A 12,245-nucleotide genomic window follows, 5' to 3' on the forward strand; every position below is an offset into this window, starting at 1 on the left:
GAAATTATAAGGGGATGTAGTTTGTGGTCAACAGATGGCATTGTTTTTAATATTTCATAGGTTCATAGGTAGGTACTAGGCTATTGGCCCTAGGGCCTATATATACCTTGCCAAAAATGTGCCCTGGTTTTCGCCACCCAAGAAAATTATTTTCCTGTGCCCTCTGTAGGTTGTTTTTAGGTGGTTATGTGTATGCCTTCACTGGTGAGTGTGTATGCTATCATTTGCCTCTTAGTTGCTGATTGTGTGCACTAACCTTTGAGTCTTAGATAGTGAGTGTGTTTGCTATCCTCTTAGCTATGGCAAGGGCATATTGTGCATGCCTATGTCTGATCGCTACCTCTGCAGCTGGAGGTTCTCTGTCAGATTCCTCATTTGTAAGTGCTGGAGGTTATGGCCCTGCCTGTGGTCCTGGCTCTTTCTGTCCCTATTCTAGCTGTTTCCTCAAGATGATATCATTCAACATGGTACAGACTGGGAGAATTTCTGCACAGGTGCCTGGGTCATACTACAGGGCACGCCCTGATATGTCTAGACAGCAGAACTTCAGAATGCCTAACACATGCTCTATGATGTTTCTAATTTGAGCATGGGCATCGCTGTATCCTTCTTTTGTGTGTGTGGGTGCATTTCTGATGAGTGTCATGAGCCATGGTAAAGCTGTGAGGTGTGCCATATGTGTGACTCATGGTAACTGCCTGAGTTGCCTGCACATAGATTGAGGATGATACCTCAGGTTGTTGATTGAGTGAAACCCCTTCCTGTTGCTGTATGTCCTTCCCTGTTCATCAGGTGGGGCTTTTATTTCTTTGTGAGTGCAGTCTGTGTCCCCCAAAACTTCAGAGAAGTGTGCTACAGCATAAAATTCCTGCATTGTTCTTGCTCTCTCTTCTGGCTTGCATGGAAAATAGATGTACTCCCTTGCAGGCTCATATGTTCATAGGTAGGTACTAGGCTATCGGCCCAAGGGCCTACATAAGCCTAGCCAGCAAGGTACCATAGCTTACGAGGCAGTCAGTGTAGAGCATTTGTTTGAGGCCAGTAATCCTATTTGTGAGGTACTTCTGTGGCCTTTCCAGCTGCTGCAGATGTCTTGCGAGGTACATTCCAAAAGGGGCGTTGTACTCTATAATGGGTCTAATGAGTGATGAGTAGAGGGGAACAATGACCTCTTTTTTTCTGGATGAGAACCCTTATATGATGAGGTGTGCCACGTAGAAGGACTTCCTGACTACTGTGGTGATGTGACTATCAAAGGAGAGACTACTGTCCACCTGGGTCCCAAGGTCTCTTATCACGCATTTGGTGTTAAGTAGATTGCTGCCTATGTGGTAGTTCATGGGTACAGAGTTTTTACCAAAAACAAAATTTTCTACCATAGCATTAAGATATTGGTTAAATATTTTGGAAGCTGAGGCCTGTGATGACCCTAGTATATCCCTTGTGGTTCTCTGGAATGTACCATTAGTTGATATCCCTAGTGGTTCTCTGGAATGTACCATTAGTTGATATCATTAATGCTGCACATACAGTTTTCACTGGTATAGGTTCATCTAAATTTTTCCTGGGTCTGAGGTGGGGGCAGCAGAGGTTGCAGACCTCCTGTAGTGTTTCCTTATCAACCTTGTATCGGTCTATTATTTCAATATCATGCAGTCCATGACATGTTAAATGGGGTCTGAATACCCTTCTTCTCCTTGTCTGATATCTATCAGCAGCAACAGCAGCAGCATAGATTCGAGCCTGTAGCAAATATACACGCAAGAGAGCAGCAGCCCCTAACATTGATTTTTATTCTCAGTATGATGGTGGCTGCATTCTGCTAGGCATTGGTGTTCATGGAAAAGGGCTACACCATCTGTACACAGTTACTTTTTAGCATCCTGAGTGGCTCTGCCATATTGGATTGGTTAATTAACATGTAATTCAGCTGATTATGCTTTTATTAGCAGAATCTGATACTTATCTTTGTTTGGCTGCTCTACACAATGCGTAGAGCAGTTTAATGAATGCACAATGGTGTGCGATCAAGTGCATGTCATGGGGTATGTGCGATCATGTGCATGTCATGGAGGGTGTGCAATCATGTGCATGTCATGGGGTGGGTCTTATCATGTGCATACCATGGGGTGTGTGTGATCATCTGCATGTCATGGGAGGTGTGTTATCATGTACATGTCATGGGTTGTGTGCTATCATGTGCATGTCATGGGGTGTGTGCTATCATGTGCATGTCATGGGTTCTGGGCTATCATGCGCATGTCATGGGGTGTGTGCTATCATGTCCACGCCATGGGGTGTGTGTGATCATGTGCATGTCATGGGTTATGTGCTACCATGTGCATGTCATGGGGTGATACACAAATGATAGTGCAGAAATTAGCCATTCACGAATCCGACCCATTGTTTAATTTTACTAGTTTTGCAAGCTCCCATCAATAAGTACGGTTACATGGTCACATTAGTCTGTGATTTCAATAGGTTTATATCAGTAGTTTCTTGACTCATTAATGTAAAACAGTGTTTTAATAAAGATGTTTAACCAATTTTTGGAATATTTAACATTTTTGTATAGAACCAGAACTATTTAATTCTGCATAAGTGGCTTTAAGCTTAAAACTATACAGAGAAATAATAGACATTGAAAGGATTAGTTTGGTTTAAAGAAAAGAACCAGAGTGTAATAGGTACATCATGGGCAGAAAAAATCAACAATGTTTTAAATCTATCACTTCAAAAGTAAAGAAAGCCAGACTGAGTTTAGGATTAAGGCAAAAATGGAAACTGCTAACCACTTAGGGGTCGGAGGAAAAGAAAAAAATAGCCTCATCCTTCATCAGTCAGTTCACGCACTGCTCTGGCACAATGTCTAGTGAGTGCTGTATAAATAGAGACATTAAGACTCTGGCACTCTGGCACAATGTCTAGTCAGTGCTGTATAAATAGAGACATTAAGACTCTGGCACTCTGGCACGATGTCTAGTGAGTGCTGTATAAATAGAGACATTAAGACTCTGGCACTCTGGCACGATGTCTAGTGAGTGCTGTATAAATAGAGACATTAAGACTCTATTCATCATTTCTAGCTACTTTGCAGCATTTTTAAATTCCTTATTCCTGCACATCAGTCTCCTGTTGATATTTCATTCTTCAGTAAATCTAAAACATTTTAGTTTATCATCCATCATCACCGAATGTCTTTCTCTAGACTATCTTCCTGCGCTACATGAGATTTAATGTCTTTTTGTGGCACACCTAAGAGTCCTTACTTTTATCTGGTCTCTGATATCTTTCTGCACACCATCCTGCATTCAGTGATTATTATTATTATTATTATTATTATTATTTCCCTCTTTACCCATGATCTTGTTCCTTCCTTAATTTAATCCATAGACCCTCAGTTCCCATCACTTGTATTACCATTGGTTTCACAGATGAAATTTACTGTCCTTTTTTCCTAGATCTGTATTCTTTTTATACATTTTCAATATTCCGGTGATGCTCCAGGGATGGAAAATGACAAACTGGTGCATTTACTGTTGGGCATTAGCAGTCTTGCAGTTCAACCACTGCCTTTTTTTTTGGGGGGGGGGGACACAAGACCTTGTGACATCTGACTTTTTTTATACACATTACTCCTTGTCATCTCAGTGCAGTGTGCTTAGCTTCTCCTTTTGTACCAGAGTTATTCCCTCACACATGGAGATCAGGACTATAGACCTTTAAATTCAGCTTGTATCCAGAAGATGGCCTACCTATTGGTGCTATTAGCATCACCTTTAAAATCAGTAACTCATATTATACCACATGGATCAATAACATACCTATTAAAAAAATAAGTACAAATAACCATTGGATCAGTAACATACCTAATAAAAAAACAGTACAAATAATCCATGGTTCAATAACATACCTGTTAAAAAACTGTACAAATAACCAAAGGATCAATATCATACCTATTAAAAAAAAAGTACAAATAACCCATGGATCAATAACATACCTATTAAAAACAGGTACAAATAATCCATGGATCAATAACATACCTATTAAAAACAGGTACAAATAAGCCATGGATCAATAACATATCTATTAAAACCATGTACAAATAAGCCATGGATCAATAACATACCTATTAAAAACCAATACAGATGCCTCAGTCGTTATCATTATAAATAGGTGCCATTAACACTAGGTCAAGATATACACCTTATTCCAGGCCCAACCAAAACAGCACCACTTGCATCCAGTATTTCCATTACACACACCCCAATGACCATTGCCAAGTATAAGACATCAGGCAGGACTTTCACATCAAGCTGAGAAACACTAATGACAGATTATTTGACACGCTAATGTCTTAGTGACCCCAGATTCCTAGCTCACGAAGGACGGAAAGGATGAGGAAGTCTTACTCCAGGGAGTGTGGTGTGCTAAAGCAGGTGGAGCAGCAATACTCTATAAAATACTCTACAACTTTCCCCTTTTCCCCCACACAACTCAAATATGTAGAGTTACTTATCTCAGGCAATAACATCCCTATGGAGTTCCTCTGCTGGATTTCCACCAATATGCAACAAGAAACCATTATACTGGTGACATAAACATTTACTGGCATGCAACAAACTCCGATAAGCCATCTAGTGCAATACAACTCTGTGATTTTATTCAGCAAATTAATACCTTAACTAGATACCATAAAACTACAACTACAGAATCCACAGAAGACTGGATTCTTAACATCCCTATTCAGGTAAATAACATCGTATAGCACTATGCCACACGTACGGAGTCAGTATCTCCCTATGCCACACGTACCGAGTCAGTATCTCCCTATGCCACACGTACCGAGTCAGTAACTCCCTATGCCACATGTACCGAGTCAGTATCTCCCTATGCCACATGTACTGAGTCAGTATCTCCCTATGCCACATGTACCGAGTCAGTATCTCAGTACTTTTGCAGTGTGGTATTAAAACTTGAATCATAAACTCCACCACCGTAATGCAATGAGGAATCTCACCAACTTCCACAGAGACAAGCCTTTATCAGAGGCATAAATTGTAAAACTGGAATGTACTTAAAACCCTACAAAATGGTTATTCTTTAACATTTCTAAACATTCTAAATGAACATGCCCTTACAAGAACAAAATGAATTAAGGCCAATCCAACAGCATAGCTAACTAGGACGGGTCTATATTAAATTCTCGAAAGCCGACAATGTTGCATCTGACATTGTCGACATGAGAATAGCGAAACTGCAGAACATCGAACAAGTAAACGGAAATCTCCATAAGGGGAGAATTCCGTTTACTTCAATGTAGTGCAGTCTCATAGTTTGTATATTTAAGTAGCGAGAGGTGTGGGGGTGTAGGGGGGCTTGCCCCCCTGCCTACATCATTTAGGTTTTTTTTTTTTTTTTTTTTTTGGTGAACATTCAATGTTTTAACAGTTTGATCACTAAAGGTCGACCTTTAGTGATTCGAACTGTTAAATATTCGATGTTCTAATATAGACCCAACTAGGACAACTAAACAACTCATGAATGCTAAAGCGTGGAAACATGGCTAAAAATAAAACACCAACATTTCAACAGCAGTTAGTTTACTTAAGAAAACAAACTAAACAAAACATTAGGTAGGATAAGAAAACTTATTATACCAAGTCTTAAGATATGTACCACTTCAGTCCTAAAGTTTCTGACCCTCCATCAACAAACTTCTAGTCCCAGAAAAATCTGTACAGGCTATTCCAAACACTTTTGACCAATTCAAAGGCATTGCCTCCTAATTTAACCTACACTTTATTAAAACAGTTGCCTCCTTACTTTAGTGTAAACAGACAACTAACCTTCAAACTACAGCACAAATAAATAAAAAAAAATCAAATCTAGGAGTATGGTACCATTCTGGTGGCATAGAGATATAATGCCCAGATGATCCAGGTTTGAAAAATGGCTTGGGCATCTGATGGAGTAGCAGAGGGGGTGGGTGGGTAGTTGAATCGGTTTCTGCTGTAATGACCCCTGGTGGGGACTGGGGATGTGTAGACTGAGGACAGGCATGAGTTTCCCTGAAGTAGTGTGATACATGCATCTCACATCCACATTGCACACCTGCCTCTCAAGAAGTGCCATATAAAGCTGGGGGCGGGGAGAAACAGGGCAGGTGAAAAACAGAAGATGAACAGTAGCAACCCCCACCCACCCGCATGCTGTTAGGATCTCAATGGCCCCGGCTTAAATTTGAGCATTGGACTGGGGGTAAATGGAATGCCGGTAGATCCATTGAAGGACCTGGGTCCCTGGGACAGCTATCAGAGTGACAGAAGAGAAGAAAGAAAACACTTGTACCTTGGCCCCTGACCAATTACCTGCAGAATATTTTCAAACTTACTTCTGATGCTTTAGCATATTCTGTCTCTGTCTTGATAACTAGCTCAATGAAAGATACATAATCACCATTCCAGAAGGATTCATTCATCATACCACTGCATAAAGGGGGCTAGTCTGCAAAGATCACAAATTACAGAGGTATGGCAATACTGTCCCCTCTGTCTAAAATCTTGGAAAGATGAGAACATTCACAAATCATTAATTATATTACAGCAAACAACCTCCTCTCTCCAACACAGCATGGTTTCAGATGTAGCCACAGTTCAACCACTGCCCTGCAAAGCTTCAGTGACACTCTTAATCATAATAGAAATGCATTCAACATGAACCATATGATCTGTCAAAACTGCTAGGCATGGCCAAAGATGATCAGATGAAATATGATCATATACTTCAAGTAATAAACACATCAAAAACTAAGCTGCCTATATAGGGAAAAACTATTCCTCACCTATATTGCCAGAAAAGATATAGCTACAGTTTATTTACTTCCTCTGTGTCTTCCCAGTCTTTACAAACCTAAACTCATCAATATCAAATAAATGTGAGCAATACTATAACAAAGTAACAAAATGTACAAGTCATCACTATAGAACTCACCATTGTCTTACTCTAAAAAAGCTACATTGTCTTGAACTGACACTTATATAGTGACTTACTCTGACTTATTCAAAACACATAAGCTAGTTTACAACCCTAAAAATACACAACATTAAACAATTTCATTCAGCCATATTACCCAAACAGAAACCTGAGCTCCACCAACAAATCCTTGCAATAAATAACTAAAACCAACAAACACCACAAGTGATTCACTGTATTCAAATTACATATCAGATTAATGGAATTCCCTCCAAGTTCATTTGAGAAAACTCAACAACATCTCATGGATACTTGGATATGTGTGCATCCCCAGGCTTGACTCAAAAGTGCACATTAAATATATCCCTATAAATTCACAGATTACACTAGACTTACAAATGCATGAGAAATCCGATACCTAAAAACAGCCTAACTTCCTACAGGAGGTACTTAATATCTTCTCCCCACAGCTCAATATTTAATTTATCATCTTTCAAACTTTTCTTACTAACAAGCTTCCTCTCCTAGCCTTGTGTTCTTTTTCTCTTACCTCTTCTTTGCACCAAAACCTCTCATACCTTCTCAGATAATACTTGCCTTTCAAAATTTCCTAAATGCTACCTCATCTTTTCTTATAAACCATTCTCTCTTTTGCATCTTACATAAGGCATACAAATAAATTTGTATTAATCAAACAGTCATGATTTTTCTTGCATATTTTGCATTGCAGACCTAATCCCGCCCACAGTAGTTTACCATGTATGTTACTATAGCATGGATTCCTAATGTCAGGCCTAGTGCTCAGTCATAGTCCCATGAATACAGACCCCTTGCTGAATAGCAGACACTGCTTACCTTTCTGTTAACGTTTTATATTTTTAAGCCAATATAAATTTACCCATCTGTTTTTTTTTAATGGAAAGGTCACTAAAGGTCAGGGAAAGCAGTATTACAAAAAATAATATATATATATATATATATATATATATATATATATATATATATATATATATATATAGGTCTAGGACATTTCACTGAATGCACATTTCACTGAAAATTATATATAGGTTCATAGGTTCATAGGTTTATACTAGGCTATCTGCCTTAAGGCATTTATAAGCCTAGCCCAAATTTTTGTGGCTTACGCCACCCCTTATATGAAAAAATACTGTGCCCATTAGTTTGTTGTGCCTCTGTCCAGCAGTGACACAGAGATGATTCCCGGGGTAAACCTACGATCTCCCATCCACAGGTGAAGATTTCTCTTGAACAGAGCCAGCGAGGTGCTCTGCCTCACATATATGGCATTTTCCACACTGTAGTGAGATCCTGGAGTTAGTATATATAGTAAGTGGGTGTTGGGGGGCACCGCCCAGCACATCGAGGGGTGTGGGGGGCATAGCCTTCCACATATTTTAAGTATATATATATATATATATATATATATATATATATATATATATATATATATATATATATATATATATATATATATATATATATATATATATATACATATATATATATATATATATATATATATATATATATATTATGTTCGGAAAAGGGTAATATATTGAATTGCAAGTATCCATCTATATAGTTCAAAATATTTAAAATATGTGGGGGGCTACACCGCCACACCCCCGATGTGGGGGCGGTGCCACCCCCCCCCTTACTATATATACTAACTCCAGGGACGTACTACAGTGGGGAAAAGGCTATATAGAACTTTCCTGTGAAATGTGTTTCAGTGAATTGAGTTTTCAGTGAATTGAGTTTTCAGTGAAAAGTGCACACTAATTTGACTTTCAGTAAAATGTGCATTCAGTGAAATGTCCTAGACCCAGATATGGGTCTAGGACATTTCACTGAATGCACATTTCACTGAAACTCAAATAAGTGAACACAAATGGGTCCATGTCAGATGGACAAATGCTCAGTTAACCGACGACCACGTCAACGAGATGACTTTGCCAACAGAATGAATCCCTGACAACGGTGAGTAGTGCAGACTGGCAGTTAGTCCCATTCTCTCACTGTAGTGTGATCTCAGAGTTGGTATATTTAAGTAGGGCGGGTGTGGGTTGTGCAGGGTTATTTGCCCCCCCCTGCTATACATGTTTTAATGTGGTTTTTGAGTGTATTACAGAAATGGGAATGTATTCCATTCTGTAATATATTGACTTACCATTGTCGGGGATTCGTTCTGTCAGTGATGTTGTCCCATTGATGTTGTCATCGGTTAACTGAGCTTTCATCAATCTGACATGGACCCATATATATATATATATATATATATATATATATATATGTGTATATATATATATATATATATATATATATATATATATTTTTTTTTTTTTCGCAACCAGGAAAATCCACTGGGTCAGAAACCCATTTTCAGTGGAGGCCCAGGGAGAAAAGCTCCAAGAATGGTTACAAGACATGGTGTAACATCATATGAGCAAGTATTTACGGAGTATCCAAGTAACATCAGTTACAGTTACAATTATACATCATAGTATATACAGAGTATCCAAGGAACATCAGTTACAGTTACAAGTATACATCATAGTATATACAGAGTATCCAAGGAACATCAGTTACAGTTACAATTATACATCATAGTATATACAGAGTATTCAAAGAACATCAGTTACAATTACAATTATACATTGTAGTATATACAGAGTATCCAAGGAACATCAGTTACAGTTACAATTATACATTGTAGTATATACAGAGTATCCAAGTAACATCAGTTACAGTTACAATTATACATCATAGTGTATACAGAGTATCCAAGAAACATCAGTTACAGTTACAATTATACATTGTAGTATATACAGAGTATCCAAGTAACATCAGTTACAGTTACAGTTATACATCATAGTGTATACAGAGTATCCAAGGAACATCAGTTACAGTTACAATTATACATTGTAGTATATACAGAGTATCCAAGTAACATCAGTTACAGTTACAGTTATACATCATAGTGTATACAGAGTATCCAAGGAACATCAGTTACAGTTACAATTATACATTGTAGTGTATACAGAGTATCCAAGTAACATCAGTTACAGTTACAGTTATACATCATAGTGTATACAGACTATCCAAGGAACATCAGTTACAGTTACAATTATACATCATATATCAGTTACCAGTTCTGGTAAACATTATACATATCTACTAGTATTTACAGGCATTTAAGGTAGTTATAGTATAGAAATTATATCATGTACAGGCATGTATAAACAACATTCCTCTTTTTTTGCTAAAAATTTTGGTCTACAAAGCTGCACAAGAGTGGGTTAATGTAGCATGTAGAATAATAAAATCTAGAGCTACAGTAAAACGAAAAATATAGGGACAAAAACACAGATGTGTGAAGTAAAAGACATGATTTGATAGTGACTAGTGACAGAGACAGTGACCTATTTATGGTGGTTTAGGTGAGTAGATGCAGGAACGTTTGATTATTGAGGTAAAGGGGTTTTAGTGCAGTTTTGAATGCTTTTAAGGTGTTTATTTGAGTAATGGAAGGGAGCAGTGCATTCCAAGCTTTGGCAACGATGAAGGAATAGAGGCTTTGTCCTGCGCATTTGTTGGGCTTGGATATGCTTAGGAGCTGTTTGCTTGAGGACCTAAGATTACGTCTAGGAGTGTATGTATGTAAGATAGTTTGAAGAAAGGGGCAAAAGTTGGGGTTATATAGTAGTTTGTGGGTGAGTGTTAGCTGGGTGTATTGTAGGTAGTGGGAGAAGTTGAGCCACTTTATACCCTTTAAGGCAATGCAATGATGGGTCAGAGCTGGCATGTTACAAGCAAACTTTGCTGTTTTCTAGTAGCAGGACTGTAATTTATTTTTGAGAGTTGTGTGTATATTAGTAAAATTGGGGCTACCATAAAGAAGGATGGGGAGGAGAAGAGAGTTGGCCCAGTTTTAACTTGGTGGGAGTGTTCCTAAAACATTTGTGCCTGTATAGCTTACCAAGTTTGAAATGAGTTTTCTTGATTGCATTATGAATGTGATTATCGAAAGAGAGTTTGTCATCAATTGTGACGCCCAGACGTTTTAATGATTTTACTTGTTCCATTTTGGTATGGTTTTATGAGAACATTTTGAAGTCCTGATTTAAGGGTTAGGATGAAAATATTAAGAGTTTAGATTTTTTTGGGTTGAGTAGAAGTTGGGCATCATTTAGCCAGGATTCAATAGGAGTGAAGGCTTTTTGTGTTAGATATTGAAGATTTGACGGGCTGTTGGCAGAGGAGATGATCATGGAATCATCCGCGTACTGGACGAGGGTACTAAGATGGGAAGCTTTTCTGCCATTTGACAGATTGTTTTCTGTCAGACAGTTAGTTGGAGAACCAAGCCAGTGAGTGCGGGGAGCAATTTAAGGACTTGAGTTGTAGTAATAGTTTAGGGTGTGATACTGTATCAAAAGCCTTAGATAGATCCAATAAGATAACTGAGGTCATTAGACCAGCATCTAAGGCTTTATTAACAGTGTTGGTAAATGAAAGTAAGGCAGTGGTAATGCTATATATGATTCTTTATATACACCAATATAAAACAATTTAAAAATGTTATGATTACTATTATTCCTACCCATATCATTTGAAAGCTTACCAATGGGTAATAAGTGCCCTTTTTGGAAAGGTTGTAAAGAATCCAAGAGGAGGACCATGGAGAATATTGTTGGAAAAATGGGAGATGATATGGCAGGTGAAATTAAATGATAGCTGTTTGGCGGGACTTTATGAATGTTTATTTATTGCAACACTGCCTAAGTTTAGAGCACTTAATAGTCAGGCTTTCAAATGATATATTATTTATTTATTTATTTGACATTTGTTGACCAGGTTAATCCCACTGGGTCAGAGCCCTTTTTCAGTGGAGACTCAGGGACAAAAGCTCCACAGTTAAAACAAAAATTAAATATGCATAGTACATAGGTTATTATACAATGTCTATAGTCATATGCGAAAATCAGCAAAAGAGTAGAACGTATAAAATTTACAATATAGTCAAGGCAAAGTACATTAGGTACAGTGAACTATATATATATATATATATATATATATATATATATATGTGTGTGTGTGTGTGTGTGTGTGTGTGTGTGTGTTTTCAGTACGGTAGGTTAATATAAGTTTACATCCTTAGACATAAGTATGAATAAAAATAGCCATAATAGGAGTGAAGTGGACAGGCAAGAAAGATTCAACAGAATGTAGGCGTAAGGTAGAGAGAT

Source organism: Protopterus annectens, chromosome 16.part0, assembly GCF_019279795.1.
Source record: "Protopterus annectens isolate FY-2018-M chromosome 16.part0, PAN1.0, whole genome shotgun sequence".
NCBI classification, from domain to species: Eukaryota; Metazoa; Chordata; order Ceratodontiformes; family Protopteridae; genus Protopterus; species Protopterus annectens.